The sequence below is a fragment of the Xenopus laevis genome, chromosome 7S (genome assembly GCF_017654675.1).
Source record: "Xenopus laevis strain J_2021 chromosome 7S, Xenopus_laevis_v10.1, whole genome shotgun sequence".
Lineage (NCBI taxonomy): Eukaryota > Metazoa > Chordata > Amphibia > Anura > Pipidae > Xenopus > Xenopus laevis.
The window spans coordinates 79,709,534-79,726,710 of NC_054384.1; positions in this window are offsets into that span (position 1 = coordinate 79,709,534).

Consider the following 17,177-nt stretch of genomic DNA (forward strand, 5'->3'; position numbering starts at 1 on the left):
AAGGGATGTAATAAGCAAAGACAATCATTTCCTGTTTACATTCATTTTTCTTTTTTTTAACCCTTCTTCTGCTGTAAGTGATGGGTATCCTCATAATCTGCAGAGTTCGGTGATGCACTGGCACTGATCTAAATATTCATATCTTAGATTCCACCTAGATCTGAAAGATAAATCTATGGCCGTCCAGCTTTTGTGAATTACAATTTTTAACAAGCTCAAGGAGCAGAGGATGCTGGGAGTCGTAGCTGGAAGTGCCTTTAGAGATGTCACTTTTTCTTTCCTACTTCAGATACCACATGAAGGTTTTTGGGCTGCACCAGCTAATCAAATACTTTCCAGGCGGCCATGCTCCTGTTGAGGTTTAATTAGAATGCTGTGCTCCGGAAATAGCAAAAGACACATCTGGAAGTGTATCGTTCCTTCCCATGGCTCGTTACGGCTGCACTAATTCTGTTCCTATGGAGAACAGACCTGTGTATTTCTTGTTTCACAAGGGATGTCTGTTTAGGAAAGACCTACAATGAAGCGGGGGGGGGAAAAGTCCAGATTGCATTGTTTAGTGTGTTTCTCAATAGCAGTTTCTTATAAAAGTGGCAAAATATATATCTGCGTCAGTCATTTTGAACATTTTCAGGTATATGCATTTTATGCTTTAAATGATGTCAAAGAATTTATTGCTGGTGATTTATCAAGTCAATAGAGGTATATTGTTTGTGTAGGTACAATATAGGTGCAAGGCTGATGCCCGTTCTAAAAAACCATTGCTTAAAATTGGGTATGAGTATTATTAATCTGTATTTATATAAGATTGTCATGTTTCCCAGCACTTTACAAAAATTATACATCATTCACATCAGTCTATGCCCCAGTGGAGCTTACAGTTTAAAGGAGAACTGAACCCTAAAGTTAAAAAAAACCCTACCCCCCTAGCTTACATGTTACCCCAGGTAAATGCCCCTAACTCTAAACTTAACCCTCCGTGCAGCTTCTGTCCAGCAGAGTTCACGGACATCTTCAGCTGCTTCGTAATTTTCAGAATGAGACCCGCGCTTCACCAATTTTCGTGAGTTTCAGCGCATGCACAGTTATCACGAAGATTGCTCCAACTGCACATGCGCAGATACAGCACTTACTTCCCGAATCTGCACCCGTGAACTCCACGGGACGGAAAGACTTAGGGGCATTTGCCCGGGGTAACACTTAGGATCGGGGGGAAAGAGAGGGGGTCAATGTAGGGTAGGGGGTAGGGTTTTTTTTAACTTTAGGGTTGAATTCTCCTTTAAGGACCCTACATACTAGGGTCAGTTTCGTCAGCATCCAATTAACTTACAGTACCGCCTGTATGTTTTGGAGGAAACCAGAGTACCCACACGAAACCTCCATAGACACAAGAGTATAGAAGCTCTTTGCATTGAAGAATTAAACTCAGGACCCAAGCAATACAAGGCTAACCACCAGGGCCAGAACTAAGGATAGGCAGAAGAGGCACAATGGTAGGGGGCGCTGGGCACATATGTTTTTGCTTTCCAATAATCCTGGCATATATCTAAGTCAGCAGATCAGATCTCCCCACATGCCAGTGCAGCATCAGGGGACTGCATGTGGTTGTTGTGTGGGGGTGTTTGAAGGCCGTGTAGTGTTCCGAGGGAGATTATTAGAGGGACTGGCATTGCGTGCACTCCCTGTAGCACCTGAAACTGCTAATAATTGTGCTCTCATTTGGAAGAACGCCATTGACTGTTTACATTCACAAAACAATGGCTAACTTATCTGACCAGTCAGCTTTTTGTATTCTATAATTCCAGACCACATGCAAAAACAACAAAAACCTATGGGTTTTCAAAGGTACCGAGCTTTAATCTGCCATCCCCTTACTCAAAAATCAGAGACCTGCCCATTTTAAAAATGATATTGTGCCATTCTATAGTATCAGAATCTACTAAGCAGCATATTTTGGCAAAGGGGAAATTACATAGGGGTTTTCAATGGTGATGAGCTTGGTTATGATGCCAATTTATCTTCAAAACCTGAATGGCTTCCATGGCAATACTGAGTACAGGCCTATCTATCTGACCAATCGTGGTGCCTTTATGTAGAACTGGAGCCCTTCTAAGCAATACTTCAACATGTATGGATGTGCACTATATGAAGCAGACACACAAAGTTAGTGCCCAAGTGTTACCATAAACACATTTCATACAGTAAGAAAAAGGAACACTCATGTCTCTTAATGAATACAGGTATGAGACCGATTATTCAGAATCCGCTGGACCTGAGGTTTCCGGACAAAGGGGTCTTTTTGTTTTGCCTCCAATAAGGATTAATTATATCTTAATTAAGTACAAGCTATTGCTTTATTACTGCAGAGACAAAGTATATTGCTATTAAAATGTGAGGGTTTTTTTTATTAAAATGGAGTCTATGGGAGGAGAATGCACTTTGTAGTTTCCTTTCTTGATCCTCCACCTTCCGTTAGTATAGGCTCTTCAACAGTTTGCTGGAGTAGCCATCTATGGGGCAAATTCACTATTGGCCAAAAATGTGCTAGCGACGGCATTGCCGCACTTCGCCAGGCGTAGTTTCGACAGGGCTGCTCAAATTCACTAAAATCCGAAGTTGCGCCCAGGGAGGCGAAAGGTAGTGAAGTTGCGCTAGCGTTAATTCATCAAGCAAAGCGAAGTTACACTATCGATGCCTAATTTTCATACGGCGCCAAGTTAAAGTACAATGGACGTAGCAGCAAATACATTACACTACACAAGCCTGGGAAAGCTTCATAAAATAAAATAGAGTTGTTATTTTGCCCTATACATGTGCCCACTGTATAGTTTAGGTGCCATATGTTGGGAAATGTAGGGGGGAAGGAGGGTACCTCCAAAAAAAATTACGATCTTTTTCAGCCTATCACTCTTAAAAAAGGAAAAGACGCCAGCGTTTTTTGGGACTTAGAAAAAATGTCAACTTTTTTTGAAGCAAGTCCTATCTACTCTATTGCACTTCGCCTGGTCTGAGGTGGTGAAGGCAAGTCTGGCGCAAGAGGTAACGTTCAGTAAAATCCGCAAGTTAGTGAATTAGCGTAGTTATGTCCCTTCACCATAGCGCAACTTCGCCTGGCGTAAGGGTGTGAAGTAGCGCTAGAGTAGGTCCATCACGCTGGCGAATTTTCTCCAGCGTTAGCCACTTCGCCCTTTAGTAAATTTGCCCCTATGGAAGGAGAATGTTACGTAATTCTGAGTTTTTACTTGATAATGGATATCTGGGTCCCATACCTGTAAGGAATCATAGTGCCAGCGTTTTACATTCAACGCTCCCAGCTCTGGTCTATGCTACATGGATGTTTACACTGCAACATGTGGGGTAGATCAAAAAGCCGACTGGCATGAAAAGGGTTAAAGTTAAGGGGGCAGTCAGGGCAGTCAGTGATGACTGAAATATCTCTGTTTCACATATCAGAAAAATTTCTAGCAGTATTGGAGCCAATGGGAAGTTTTTTCCTGTGCATAAAAACTTGTAATTTTTTTTGGAGAAAATATATGTTGGAAAAATAAAAACTGGCGGGGAAAAAAAACACTGTACTTCAATTGGTGCAATTGTACTCTCTGTACAGGTATGGGAGCTGTTATCCAGAAACCCATTATCCAGAATGCTCTGAATTATTTAAAGGCTGTCTCTCATAGAGTCCATTTTATCCAAATAATAATTTTTAGAAAATTATGTAATAATAAAACAGTGCCTTATACTTAATCCAAGCAAATATATAATTCATCCTTAATGGAAGCAAAACAAGCCTATTGGGTGTATTTCATTTTTACATGATTTTCTAGTAGACATAAGGTAGGAATATCCAAATTACAGAAAGATCCGTTATCCAGACAACCACAGGTCCTGAGCATTCTGGATAAAAGGTCCCGTACTAAAATAACCACATTTCCCTTTTAAAAAATTAAAATTGGTCTCTTAACCTTATTAGAGGCAGGGCTGTATCTTCCATATAGGCACCCATGGGCCAGCGCCTACAGGTACAGGTATGGGATCAGTTATCCGGAAACCCGTTATCCAGAAAGCACCAAACTACATAAAGGCTGTCTTCCATAGACTCCATTTTATCCAAATAATCTACAATTGAAAAATGATTTCCTTTTTCTCTGTAGTAATAAAACAGTATCTTATACTTGATCCAAACAAAGATATAATTAATCCTTATTGGAAGCAAAACCAGCCTATTGGGTTTATTTCATGTTTACATGATTTTCTAGTAGACTTAAGGCATGAAGATCCCATTTAAGGAAAGATCCATATCTTGAAAACCCCAGGTCCCGAGCATTCTGGATAACAGGTGGTTCCATACTTGTACCAATATGGTTATCACATTTCTTTCTTTTGATCTCTATGTGCCCTGCAGAAATTAACAAGAGCTGTACATTTCCAGTTGGCTCATTGTGTTTTTTTACATGGCAATGAATGGCATAGAAAATCTAAAATGCATTGGAAGAAACAATGTCAACAATATTTTACTCAGGCCGCCCCAAAAGCTAAGTATAAAAAAGCCACAAACAAAAGACACTGACAAATGGGTTATTGCTTCTGGGGTGCTCCCTGGTTTACTGATGCGAATTTCACCCGCTTCTCCAAAAATTCACCGCCAGTGAAATGTTACAGACGCCCATTAAAGTCTATTGGCGTCAAAATTTTTGACGCCGACTAAATTGTTTTGACGCGTGTCATTTTTTTTGGACGCTGCCATACAAGTCTATGGGCGTCATTTTCACGGCGAAACAAGGCGAATAGGCACAATCATTTATATCTTATTCCTACATCAGTGTATGCTGTGTTCTTTTTCATTTCTGTTCTTCAGCTTGTTGCAATGCAATATGTTTTAAATAGATATGTAGGTGCTCTTTCAGTTTGAAGCACAACCACACTGATGCTATCTCATATGAAAAATGAACCACTTTGCTTCATGATAAAAATGCATGTAAAGTGGTTTGTAAATTGATGATTACACAGTTTCTTGACAGTATATTTGATGATGATGACAAATATGACAGCACTTTATTTTAAATAGAGAATGCAACTGAACAGTTGAGATATATTCTAACTGCACTTGTTAGGAGATTACATTTTGTAAGTAATTTGACTTCTACTGTATAATGAATACATTTTGGCCTCCAACTCAGGTATGTTAACTGTTAACAGCAGGAGACCTTTTTACCCATAAATTGGATCACCGTACCAGAGGCCTCCCCTTTAGACTAGAAGAAAAGAACTTTCATTTGAAGCAACGTAGGGGGTTCTTCACAGTCAGGACAGTGAGGTTGTGGAATGAGAATTTTGCTTCAGATTGCAGCGAGCGGCCAGTTACATGGAGCAGCAAAAAGCCACCTCTTTCCTGGTTAAAAAGCAATGCAGCCCCCTTTTGACCTGCTCCGACACTGATGTCTTAAGCGTGGAGCAGGAGGGGGTGGCATCACCCCTTATTCTGTTAATGCCTTTACAAGGATGAATAATATTCAAAGCTACAGTCATCTAAAAACCCAGAATTTGTTTATCACAGGTATGTGTATACTGTGTATACTGTATGTAAGTGTATCAATATGATTGTATGTGTGTGTATATATGAAAAGGGTATAAGTTGAAAGGGTACTATTGCTTTTTTTCAACCCAAATGCATTGTTTAACCATGTAAGTTGCAGTGGGAGATGTTGCCTTATTTCTCAATATGGGGCACATTTACTAAAGGGCAAGTTGTGTTTGTTTTGGTAAAAATTCGCCAAAATAACAATTCCCAATTACTATCTCAGTGACATCATATGCTGTATTAAAAAAAAGAAAGAAAAAAAGAAAAAACACTGGTGTTTTTTTTCATATTTTAATGTGGGATTGTATTTTAAAGTTGTAATTGTTAAATATATGTTAGTTGTACTTTTTTTAACAATTTGAAGCTTGTGTCAAATTTATTTTTACGGTGGGCTCATGTCTAGGACAATAGATGATCTCTTTTGTCTTTATTATGCTTCCTTGGACATTTTTATTATTTCAGCAATATCATCATCACTAATAAAGACATACATATGACCTTTATGTAGTTGCCATGTTTAAATTGACCTAAGGGTAAGTATGTCAACAAAGTTTCGCTAGGAAGTAACACTAGAGAAAATTCACTAAGAAAGTTTTGTGTTGACGAATTTTCACTAACAAATACTGTATACACCAGCATTCATTTGCAGGGATTCATTCTTGCATTTTGATGAATATGAGTAGTATATACGAATTAACGTCTGATGTAGTTATGCGAAGTATGGCAAAGCTTTCCTTCGGTTGTAAGTAAATGTGCCCCTATAAGTACAAACATTAACGTTTTGGTCGGCGAAGCATATTGTTGAAAAGCTCAATAGAATCCAATGTTGCACTCACTTTCACGGATCAGCAGACAGCGGTGGTTTTAAAAGGATTTATTTCCCCAACAGATCACCTAACGCGTTTCGTGTGTCATCACGTACTCATAGGCATGCCTATGAGTACGTGTGATGACACACGAAACGCGTTAGGTGATCCGTGAAAGTGCGCACAATATTGGATTCTATTGACTGTCGTATCTCCCAAAGCTGCGGGTTCGGGGCGTTGCACCCAGAATTCAAGCGGTGAGTAACCTGCATATATTGAATGCCTGTGAACATAAATTGAATAAGTGAAAGGTCCAGGGCACAGAAGGGGCGAATAGAGTTTGAGCACAACCATTTTTTTTTTTGTATGGTTTATATTGCTGAAAAGCTCCCTAAAAATGTCTTTGAACTCCTGTGGCAAGAGGAAGAGATGCAAAGCCTTTGTATTCGGGAGGGTCAATGCTTTTGTTTTATTGCATGACCTTCACTCAGCAGTGACAGATCATCTATTTTAGGACCCTGCTGGTTGGTAGAGGCAGCAGTAGATCACACTTCCAGACTAATAATTCTTGCTATTATGTATTACTGACACTCTTCTTATATCATCTTGCCCTCTTTAAAGTTTGGTGACAGGTAGAGGGTGTTATAGGGACTCCCACCAATGTCACAGACTACTCAGTGGTGGACTAAGGTGTTCCGGAAGATCTACTGTCTAAGACGTGTGAATGGCAAGGGTAGAAGGGCACATTTTGTCCCCATAGCTATTGCTATATGGTTGGGGGAGGATCTGCAGGGCTACCACATATTGCAGAAGCATGGATTTAAAATAGATATATTTATATAGCAAAATATTGCCTCTCTGTGTACAGCAATAAAGGGCCGTCCTAGAGCCCTCCATAATCCCCCGACATTGGAAGAGAGTTGGAATTACACAATACCAGAGATAGCAAAGAATAATTTACACCCACTGCATTATTACCCCTAGTTCTGCTTACATCTGCAGTGTGAATATATAAGTAGTGCAGTGCAAGCCCAGCTTGTTGTCTATGTGCCAGTACTAAGCACAATGAATGTGGAAGGAAAAGCACATAAACAAACAATGGGCAAATGCAGTTATTCTAAAAAGCTGGGAGGGGGGAGTTCTTTTACAGAAGGGAGCAACTTTATTGTAAGAAAGCAGTCTGATGATTTTAAGGATGATTATCTGCATAGCTGGCAGAGAGGAAGAGAAACCCAGGCCTTTTACAATGTGATTGTGTGGGCAGTTTGCATCAGGGGTTTGTCAGATGTGAAAAAAAAGAATGAAACATAACCAGATTTCAGGAACTGCAAATGGGGAAACACATATCCAGTGTCTATTTTTATTGTGCAGTGATAAAATTCTGCCTGTCGCTCTTGAACTTGACACTTAGGGAGAAAATTGCTCTTCCTACGGCTGATCCCCCCACTTGCGTAATACTGAGGTGCCACTTCTGTGGATCATAATTATGGGCAGTTTCCTGGAGCTAGCGCTGCTTAGCATACCTTCCTTTTTTCTTACTTCAGCAGAGGGATGTACTGTATATAAACATACATGATACACCTTTCTTTTCCCTTCTTCTCCTTCTGAGCATTACCAGTTTATAGCAGTACTCAGAACTGTTCCGTCATCAAACATTCTTGAACCTTTGTCGGACTGTTGACCTTATTTTCTCTGCAGATGTTGGTGACCATGCCCAGTGTTGGACTGGGACACCAGGGGCCCACCCAAAAATGTTTGATAGGGGCCCACCAATTAATCTTAGACCAGGGGCCCACTCTTAGTACTATTATTCTTCCTCTCCACACTCCTCTATTCTCCTAGTCTCTTTTCTTTACATACTATAATCTATTATTCCATCTATTTAGCCACTTTGCTCTCATAGAAATAGGAAATGGCCATTAAATAGGCCACATGTCTAGCAGCATAAAGGCCCACTGACACCTTGGCCCACCGGGACTTTTCCAGGTATCCCGGGTGGGCCAGTCCGACGCTGACCATGCCTGCAGTTTCAATCTTGCAGTTGAATTCATTGCTCTCAGCTGGGTGGTCACTGGGACCTGTTATCCAGAATGATTGGGACCTGGAGTCTTCTGGATATGGGATCTCTCTGTAATTTGGATCACCATACCTTAAGTCTCCTAAAAAATAATAAACATTAAATAAAGCCAATAGGATTGGTTTGCCCCCAATAAGGATTCATTACATCTTAGTTAGGATTAGGTCCAAGGCACTGTTTTATTATTACAGAGAAAAGGGAAATACTTTTTTTTAAAAAAATTGTAATTATTTAATTAAAGCTTATAGGAGACAACCTTCCTGTAATTGAGAGCTTTCTGGATAGCAGGTTTACAGATAACAGATCCCATATCTGTACTTTGCATTCATTGTTATAGTGTAAATGTCCCTTACAAGAATCAACCAGCTACATGACTCGCTTTGTCTGAAAAGTCAAGTGACTGGAATGTCCCAGCAGGGAGCCAGAAATAATAATGCTGTACATTAGACTAAAGCCTGTTCATAGACATACTACATACTGTATTTACTATTATTACTCCCCTGTACGATGCATCAAGCTGCAAGAACATTTTAGAGCATAGTTAATATTCAGGTTCATGGGGACAGATGCAACTGGTCGCGTCGCATTCTTTCACTTTGTTTTCTTTGACATTATGGCAGCATTGACGCATTTTGGTTTGCAAATGCTTTTTTTCTGAATTCCCCTCGGAGGGATCCAGAGATTTTGAATGACAAACTATGTGTTCCAGATGATGCAGAGCCGTAGCCTTGTTGTTCATTTTGCTTGCAGACTGAGTCTGAGACAGTGTTTGATTGCACTGCTATAAATATTGCAGAATGCTTGGAAGAAATACATGTTATCCCTTCCCCTCAGTACATTTTAACTGATAGATTCATTTATGAGACAATGGGTGCATTAGGTCAGTTCACAGATGCTAATCTACATCCCAGAACAGTTGCCTTTTCCAGCCTATAAATGGCAAGTTTTTCCAATGCACTCATACTGTATATTGGTGTGTCCTCAGCAAAACATCCAGACTCCGCAGTTTCATTGTGCAACTTAATCTGTTGTTTCTCTCTCCGATACCCAAGGCTGCAGAGCTGCCCACTTGTCTTTGTCCAGTGCTTACACAATTTGAATAACGCATTGCTTTGAGTGACGACATTTTATGCATGTTCCCCTCCAAATCGATTGTGTGCGATTGTAAAAGAAGGAAGCAAAGTGGAAACCTCTTTGTACAGCTAAGGTAGAACACAAACTGCCAGTGAGTTTTTCTTCTGTTTGCAAAGTGCTCCCCCTGGCACTTATCATGGAAATTGCTTTGCACGCTCTTTGTAAACAAGTTAAAAGTCTGGAAAAAACACCTGGATATCAAATTAAATGCTTTAAACCCAAGTTTCCCTTGTGTTAAAATCATATGTGGGTAAGCAACACAAACAGACTAGTCAGTCATTTAGTAACAATTAATTAGGAATGCTATACTAGAAGCCTTGCAACACCCCCAGCTTCTCTAACAACATTCTGCTCTTCCATTCTATTTATTGACCAACAAAGAGCTAGAAGATTAAATCATTTTTAACATTCAGCTTCTTTAGGGAACCTGGAAAAAAAATGGGGAAATTAGGAGTTATTATTACATCAGGTTCTTTGCTCCGCTACTCTACTTGTCCTACCCACTCAGAAGCCATGTTCCAATATCTTGTACTAATGAGATCTAACAAGATTGAAACAGGCTGTTTTGAAGTTTGGAAATATGGCTGTGAATTATTAGGCTGTATCTGTGCTATAAAACCAGCGCTTCTGGATGGATTGTTGTCCAAAGGGACACAAAGGAGTGATTTGCATATCTCTGCCCATAATGCCTTATGTGAGAGTCAAACTCTAATTTTGAGTATTAAGGCAAGTAAATACCTTCTGTTTTCAGGGCCTCATGCTGCATGAGTTATCATTACCCGATGCTCTCTCTTTTAATATGAATGCAAAATAGACTGCCTTTCTCAAAGTGGATAAGAGGGAGAGGCCCTAAAAACAATATATTCAGGGCCGGCCTTAGGCCTATTGGACCAGTTGGGCCCAATAGGGCCCCGCTCCTCTGGGGGCCCCGCACCAGGGGTGAGCACAGACAAGAATTACCCCAGAACATAACACTGTCTACCACCCCCAAACTTCGTAGGTCCAGCCTACCCCCAACTACACAGGTCCAGTCCATCACAAATTCTGATAAGCACAGCACATCCCAACCTGACTGAGCCCACTCCCAACCGGTATCTGTCCAACTTGCCCCAATCCTGATTGGTCCAGTCCACTCTGCTATTTCCTTCCTCTCTCTCATGCCCCTTTCTCTCTCTCTCACTCTTGCCCTGTGTGCCCCTATTTCTTCCTTTTTCTCTCTCTTACCTGTGTACCCCTATTTATTCCTTTCTCTCTCTCTCTCTCTCTCTCTCTCTCTCACCCTATGTGCCCCTATTTCTTCATTTCTCTTTCTCCCTTACCCTGTATGCTCCTATTTACTCTCGCTTTCTCACTTTTACCCTGTGTGCCCCTATGTGCTCCATTTTTGCTGTTCCTTTGGGCTCTATTTGCTTTCAATCTTTTGTGCACTATGTACCCCTGTTTCCTCCCCCTCTCTTCCCATGTGTGCCCCTATTTTCCTATATACTTGGTGTGTCAGTAGTCTGCAACACTTTGTCTGGGGGCCCTGCCAAAATGGTCCCAATTGGGCCCCACATTTGATAGGACCGGCCCTGAATATATTAGTCACACAAAAAATTATGAAGACAATGTACTGTATACTGCCTGCTGGCAGAGAGTGGGTGCTATGGCTTTAGCAGCACTGGGAGTTGTAGCTTTAAGGGGCAAGAATGGATTCTCCAGCTTACCCTTAATGATGTTGCAGCATGCTTATTGTCAATGGCTGTTACTCAAGTAAGTAAGCCTAAAAGCTGCACATGTATATCAAAACAATTGAGATATCGTATATGTATGCCTTACCCCATTGAGCAGAATTTATAATATATGGCACGGATTTCCTTTAAGATAATGAAGCAGTGTGCAAATAGACTGCAGTATCTGACTCAACTGAGATAAAACATGTTCCCATAGAAGAAGTTCAGCTTGTGGATATACTGTATGCAATGCATGTAAACATGGAAATATATTTTATAATGCAGCTGCTTTTGTCTCACACTTGGGTTCCTTGCAAAAGTAAGAGGTGCCGTTATTTCATTAGCTTGTCTGTCAGTACAGTACAAATAGAGAAGGGCCTCGCACATAAATAATGATAATAATGCATATATACAATACTATGCAAAGTCCTGTGCAGCGCTATATAGCTTAGATGAGCAGAATGCTGGGAACTTAATGGCTCTTTACCTGCATCTATATCCTTGCTTAAATGTGGCACAATCCCCAATATCAAACACCTTTGGGGATTCTATACTACAAATATATGACCAACACCTATAATACTTTTCATTCAAAAATGGAGGAGGAAAGAAAAAAAAAACAAATATTTCCAGGTTCTGCACATTATTTCACTGCAAATTCCATTTGTCTTCCATTAACCTCTACTAAGACAGTTATGAAAGTGGCTAAATTTTAATAAGAATTGTCTTTAAGGTCATCAGACATGATTATATTGGGTTGACACCCAGGTTTTTGGGAAGATCAGAGGCAGAAAGCTCATACATGATGCATAGTGCATTCCTTCCCTCCACTTCACTGCTTGGTGCATGGATGTTTCCTCGTCTGCCTGGGAAGAACATTTTTTGCAGTTCACAATATTAATATATGATACTTTGCAGCCTAGTCATTTATCAGAATGCACAAAAAACGCTTCCTACCTATTTAACATATTCCTCCCATTTAGCTGTGATATCGTAATGTAACAAGTGAGTACACTCTGTGATTCCCAGTCTGCCTTATCCTGTTATTATTTTTTTTCCTGGAAATACCATACATCAAGTCATTTGCTGGGAGTTCAGTGCATATTAATGGCATAGCAAGTTTGTGCTGAAATAGATAATAAAGAGGACACGTGTCTGCAGTAGGTTTACCAGCGGATCTCAAACTAAGACACATGAAAATAAAAGCCCACTGGCAATAGATTGCAGCACAGCCTTGCACATTGTTCTTTACTGAAAGGTGACCTTAATCTGCAGAGATAATAACCGGCTCCTTCACATCAGTGACGTATTGATTTAGTCCTAGAATCTGATTTTTAAAAGTGCTAGTATACCTTCAAATGTTCCGGCAGAATTGTGCTTGCAATAGGGCAATGTCTATATTCTGTTTTTTATGGTTTCTTTCCATACATTCTATGAGAAAACTTAAGGAGTTGTATGCACTATGGAAAGTTCCATTTATGGTTCATTTCTGCTGGTCACACCTTGGTGACATCATGTCCCACCTTTAAAGCTACTGGGCTGCAATTCCTTCTGTTTTCTAAGGCTCGGGCCAGGCATTACGGATTCTCCACAGCCAGAGAATTCACTGCTTGACTGCTCCCCTTCTCTGATTTTGTCACGAAATGCAAAATGTCACACTTTGGTGCCGAAATCCACAGCATCTTCCTGCACCCAACCGGAGACAACGCTTCTAGGTGCAGGCAGAGGAGCAGGGGGGGAGCGGATTCTTAGACTGTGCCCAAGATTCACACTAGTGTGGCCCTGGTTTTAGGGGTCATAAAACAATAGTGGGGTATGGGACAACATAAGGATGCTGGGTTTTTATTTGGAGGGGTTGAACTTGATGGACTTTGCCTTTTTTCAACCCAATTCAACTATGTAACTATGTAGCCAGATAAACTGACAATGAATTCTGAATCTAGTACGGGGAAAAAAGGAAATAAATCCATAGGGGGAATGAAAAACAATGGTAAAGTGACTGTTTACCAAGGTAGGTTGTCAACACTTGAGTCTACTTTTGGCATATCCATCCAACTGGCCTTAGTGAAATCAAACAAGAATGTAACTAAGCTACCACTGCTTTAGAGTTGTAGTGGTGCCTAAGGTACCCCTTGTAATGAGCATCAAATAATATTTCTTTTATCGTATTTATTGACCCCGGAACCTTTGATTTTTCCTTTCATATGATTGTTTTCAACTGCAGTCTGAGATGTCATGATGCATATTGGATAAGAAAACTTGCAACGGCCTAACCCTGTTCCAAGAAATTTGAGAATCAAGACACAATTATAGCACAGGGTGTGTTCCCTAGCACATTTTCACACCAGATATTTGCAGAAGTCTCAGTTCTGCTTTACTGTCAGATCCTCAAATAAATGCAGCATGTAAATGTTGAAGAAAAGAATAAACCCAAGGGTATTACAAGGATTCAAGATCATCCATCCCTAGGGTCTGAAATAAAATAATTAAAGGGCTTGCGAATGAAGGAAGGAAAGCTGGGCATCCATCCAACTGCTGTGGACTTTTGGGTATGTTGGTGCAACATGCTAAATATGCTAAATTCTTTCAAGGCGCTCCTCTGATTGAAGAGCATAGGGCTTAGACTTGGGCGAATTTGCCCCATTTCGCTTTGCCAAAAATTTGCCAATATTGAAATGTCACTGACGCCCATCAAAGTCTATGGGCACAAAAATGTTTTGACGCGTGGCGAATTTATTTGAAGCGCGTCTTCTTTTTTTGCTGTGCACCGCCACACAAGTCTATGGGCGTCATTTCCACGGCGAAACAAGGCAAAAAAATTTGCCCATCCCTACTTGTAAAAGCCCTCTCTTCCATACCCATTACTCAATGGGGCAAATTTACTAACCTCCGAAAAATCGCCAGCGACGGCTTCGCTCACAGCATAACACTTCACCAGGCGTAGCTTTACCAGGACAACGCCAATTCACTAAAATCCGAAGTTGTTTCCAGGGCACCAAACTATGGCGAAGTTGCGCTAGCGTTGCCTAATTTGCATACGGCTGGAAGTTAAAGTTGAATGGACATATATGTTTCAGCAAATACATTACACTACACAAGCCCAGGGAACCGTATTAAAAGAAAATAGAGTTGTTATATTGCCCTAGCCCAGTGTATAGTTTATGTGAAGGGCCACCATTAGAAATCACGGGGCCCCGTACAACAACATTTTCAGGGCCCCCCCTAAATGTTAAAAAAAAAAATTTGTGATCAGGGCCCCCCTATAAGTTAAAAAAAATAATTGGTGATCAGGTCCCCCCTATAAGTTAAAAAAAAACATTGGCACCAGGGCCCCCCATAAAAGTTTTTTTTTAAAAAAACATTGGTGGCAGGGTCCCCCTTACTAGTAAAAAAAAAATTGATGGCCTGGGCCCCTGCCATTGGTGATCAGGGGCCCCCCTGCAAGTAAAAAAAAAAAAATTGGCCAGATCCCCCCAAATTTTTTAAAAAATTGCTTGCCAGGGTTTTGTGTCTAACTGTGTCTGTGCTTCACTTACTTGATTAGCCGGGTGCAGATTTACCGGGACTTATTCTTAAAAGACCAATGAGGTTACAGGAAATCTTATTAGCGGAAAAGCTTCCATGCACAGAGATGCTGTGCAGCGCACTGAAGGCAGGGGGGCCCCGGATAATCAAGTAAGTGAAGCATGGCCAGGCCCCCCTTAGACACAAAACCCTGCGGCGCCGGGATAACTGTCCCCCCTGTGACCCCCTGATGGTGGGAAGCAGGTTACCCCCCAAAAAAATGATGCTCTTTTCCAGCCTATCACCCTGAAAAAAGGAAAAGACGCTAGCGTTTTTTGGACTTTAAAAATTTTTAAACTATTTTTTGAGGAACACCTATCTACTCTATTGCACTTCGCCTGGTCTGAGATGGCGAAGGCAAGTCTGGCGCAAGAGGTAACGTTCAGTAAAATCCACTTCTTAGTGAATTTGCGTAGTTACGTCCATTTGCCAGAGTGCAAATTCGCCTGGCGCTAGGAATGAAGTACCGCTAGAGTCTATGTCCTTCACTAGCGAAGTTACGCCAGCATTAGTCACTTCGCCCTTTAGTAAATTTGCCCCAATATGTTTTCCCTTTCAAGGAACTTCTCTCTTTGATGGGCAAATGCCCTCTCTTCCCTACCCAATACACATTATGCTTTTTATTTCAAGAAGCTTCTCTGATTGAATGGCACATGGCAGAAAAATGCCCTCGCTTCCCTACCCAACTCTCTTCCCCACCCAATACCCAATATATTTTCTTTGTTATGCCCCTTCTGATTGAAGGGCATGTGATTGGCAAATGTCTTCTCTTCCCTACTCAATAAGTTTTTTCTCTCTGATTTGTCCACTGATTGAAAGGCATGGGGCAGGCAAAGGTCCTCTCTTCCCTACCTGGTTCTCTTCCCTAATCCCCACCCAATTCCTAATACGTTTTCTTTCAAGGGCTCCTCTGATTGAAGGGTATGGGGTCGGCAAAGGCCCACAGTCTTCCTTAACCTGAACCTTGGGCAGAATGACATTTCATTCATTACATTATAAAATCACACATCAAGCTATCAGGCCCTTTATAGCTACTTGGTTAACTGTGTCTGTTATTATGACCCTAATACTATAATGAATGTAGATCTTAGCCCATCACTTTTCTCTCCCCATTCTTCCCAAGTCAATTGCGAAACAATTAGACATTACTTGAGAGTGGTTCATTGAAATCAGTTTCTCCCATATGTTTTTTTTTATTACTTGCAGAATTTCCTGGCCACAAAATACATCCACACATCATAGATATTATCTGGTTCTCCCTCAGATGCTCACAGACTGCCAGGCACTCGGTTGATTTGCATGAATCGCTCTGATGTCAGTCACAATGTCTTTAATGATTATAATGTGCGGAAGTGATTATCCCAGTGCAGGATAGAGAAGACCGTCAGTGAAACATTAATACAAGAGAAAAAAAGGATGCAGCAGACAGCATTGATTTAGACTAATGCAACCAGCAATGTTCAGCAGTCTTCAGAGTGTTTTTCTGGGAAAATGCATTTTTTTTCCAGATGACCTCTAACATTGAATGCTCAGATGAACCATAATATGTCTAGAGCTGCTCCAGTAGACATAATAAATGGAATGGCTAAGAACTAGGTGGAAAGTTAGAAAATGCTGCCAAGTTTTTAGAAGGCTTAAGTCCATTTCAGTAAGCAAAGAGGATATAAAGTGAATACTGACTGCAAAATAAATGTCATATACTTTGTCATTCTGGGTTACAGCTCACTCCATGATGAGCACAGCAGATCCATACAATCAGCGCTTTTCTTTCTTTCCTTAAAGAGACAAGTCTTCTAATGGGAATAACCAACTCACCAATGTCTGTGGTTCTGCGGCAGATGAAGGCTGCTATAAACCATGCCTTATACAGTCATATGAGGAAGTTTGGGAACCCCTCTCAGCCTGCATAATAATTTACTCCACTTTCAACAAAAAAGATAACAGTGGTTTGTCTTTCATTTCCCAGGAACATCTGAGTACTGGAGTGTTTTCTGAACAAAGATTTTTAGTGAAGCAGTATTCAGTTGTATGAAATTAAATCAAATGTGAAAAACTGTCTGTGCAAAAATTTGGATACTCTTGTAATTTTGCTAATTTGAATGAATGTAACTGCTCAATACTGATTACTGGCAACACCAAATTGGTTCGATTAGCTTGTGAATCTTTAAACTTCATAGGCAGGTGTGTCCAAACATGAGAAAGGTATTTAAGTTGGCCAACTGCAAGTTGTGCTTCTGTTTGACTCTCCTCTGATGAGTGACAGTATGGGATCCTCAAAGCAACTCTCAAAAGATCTGAAAAGTCCT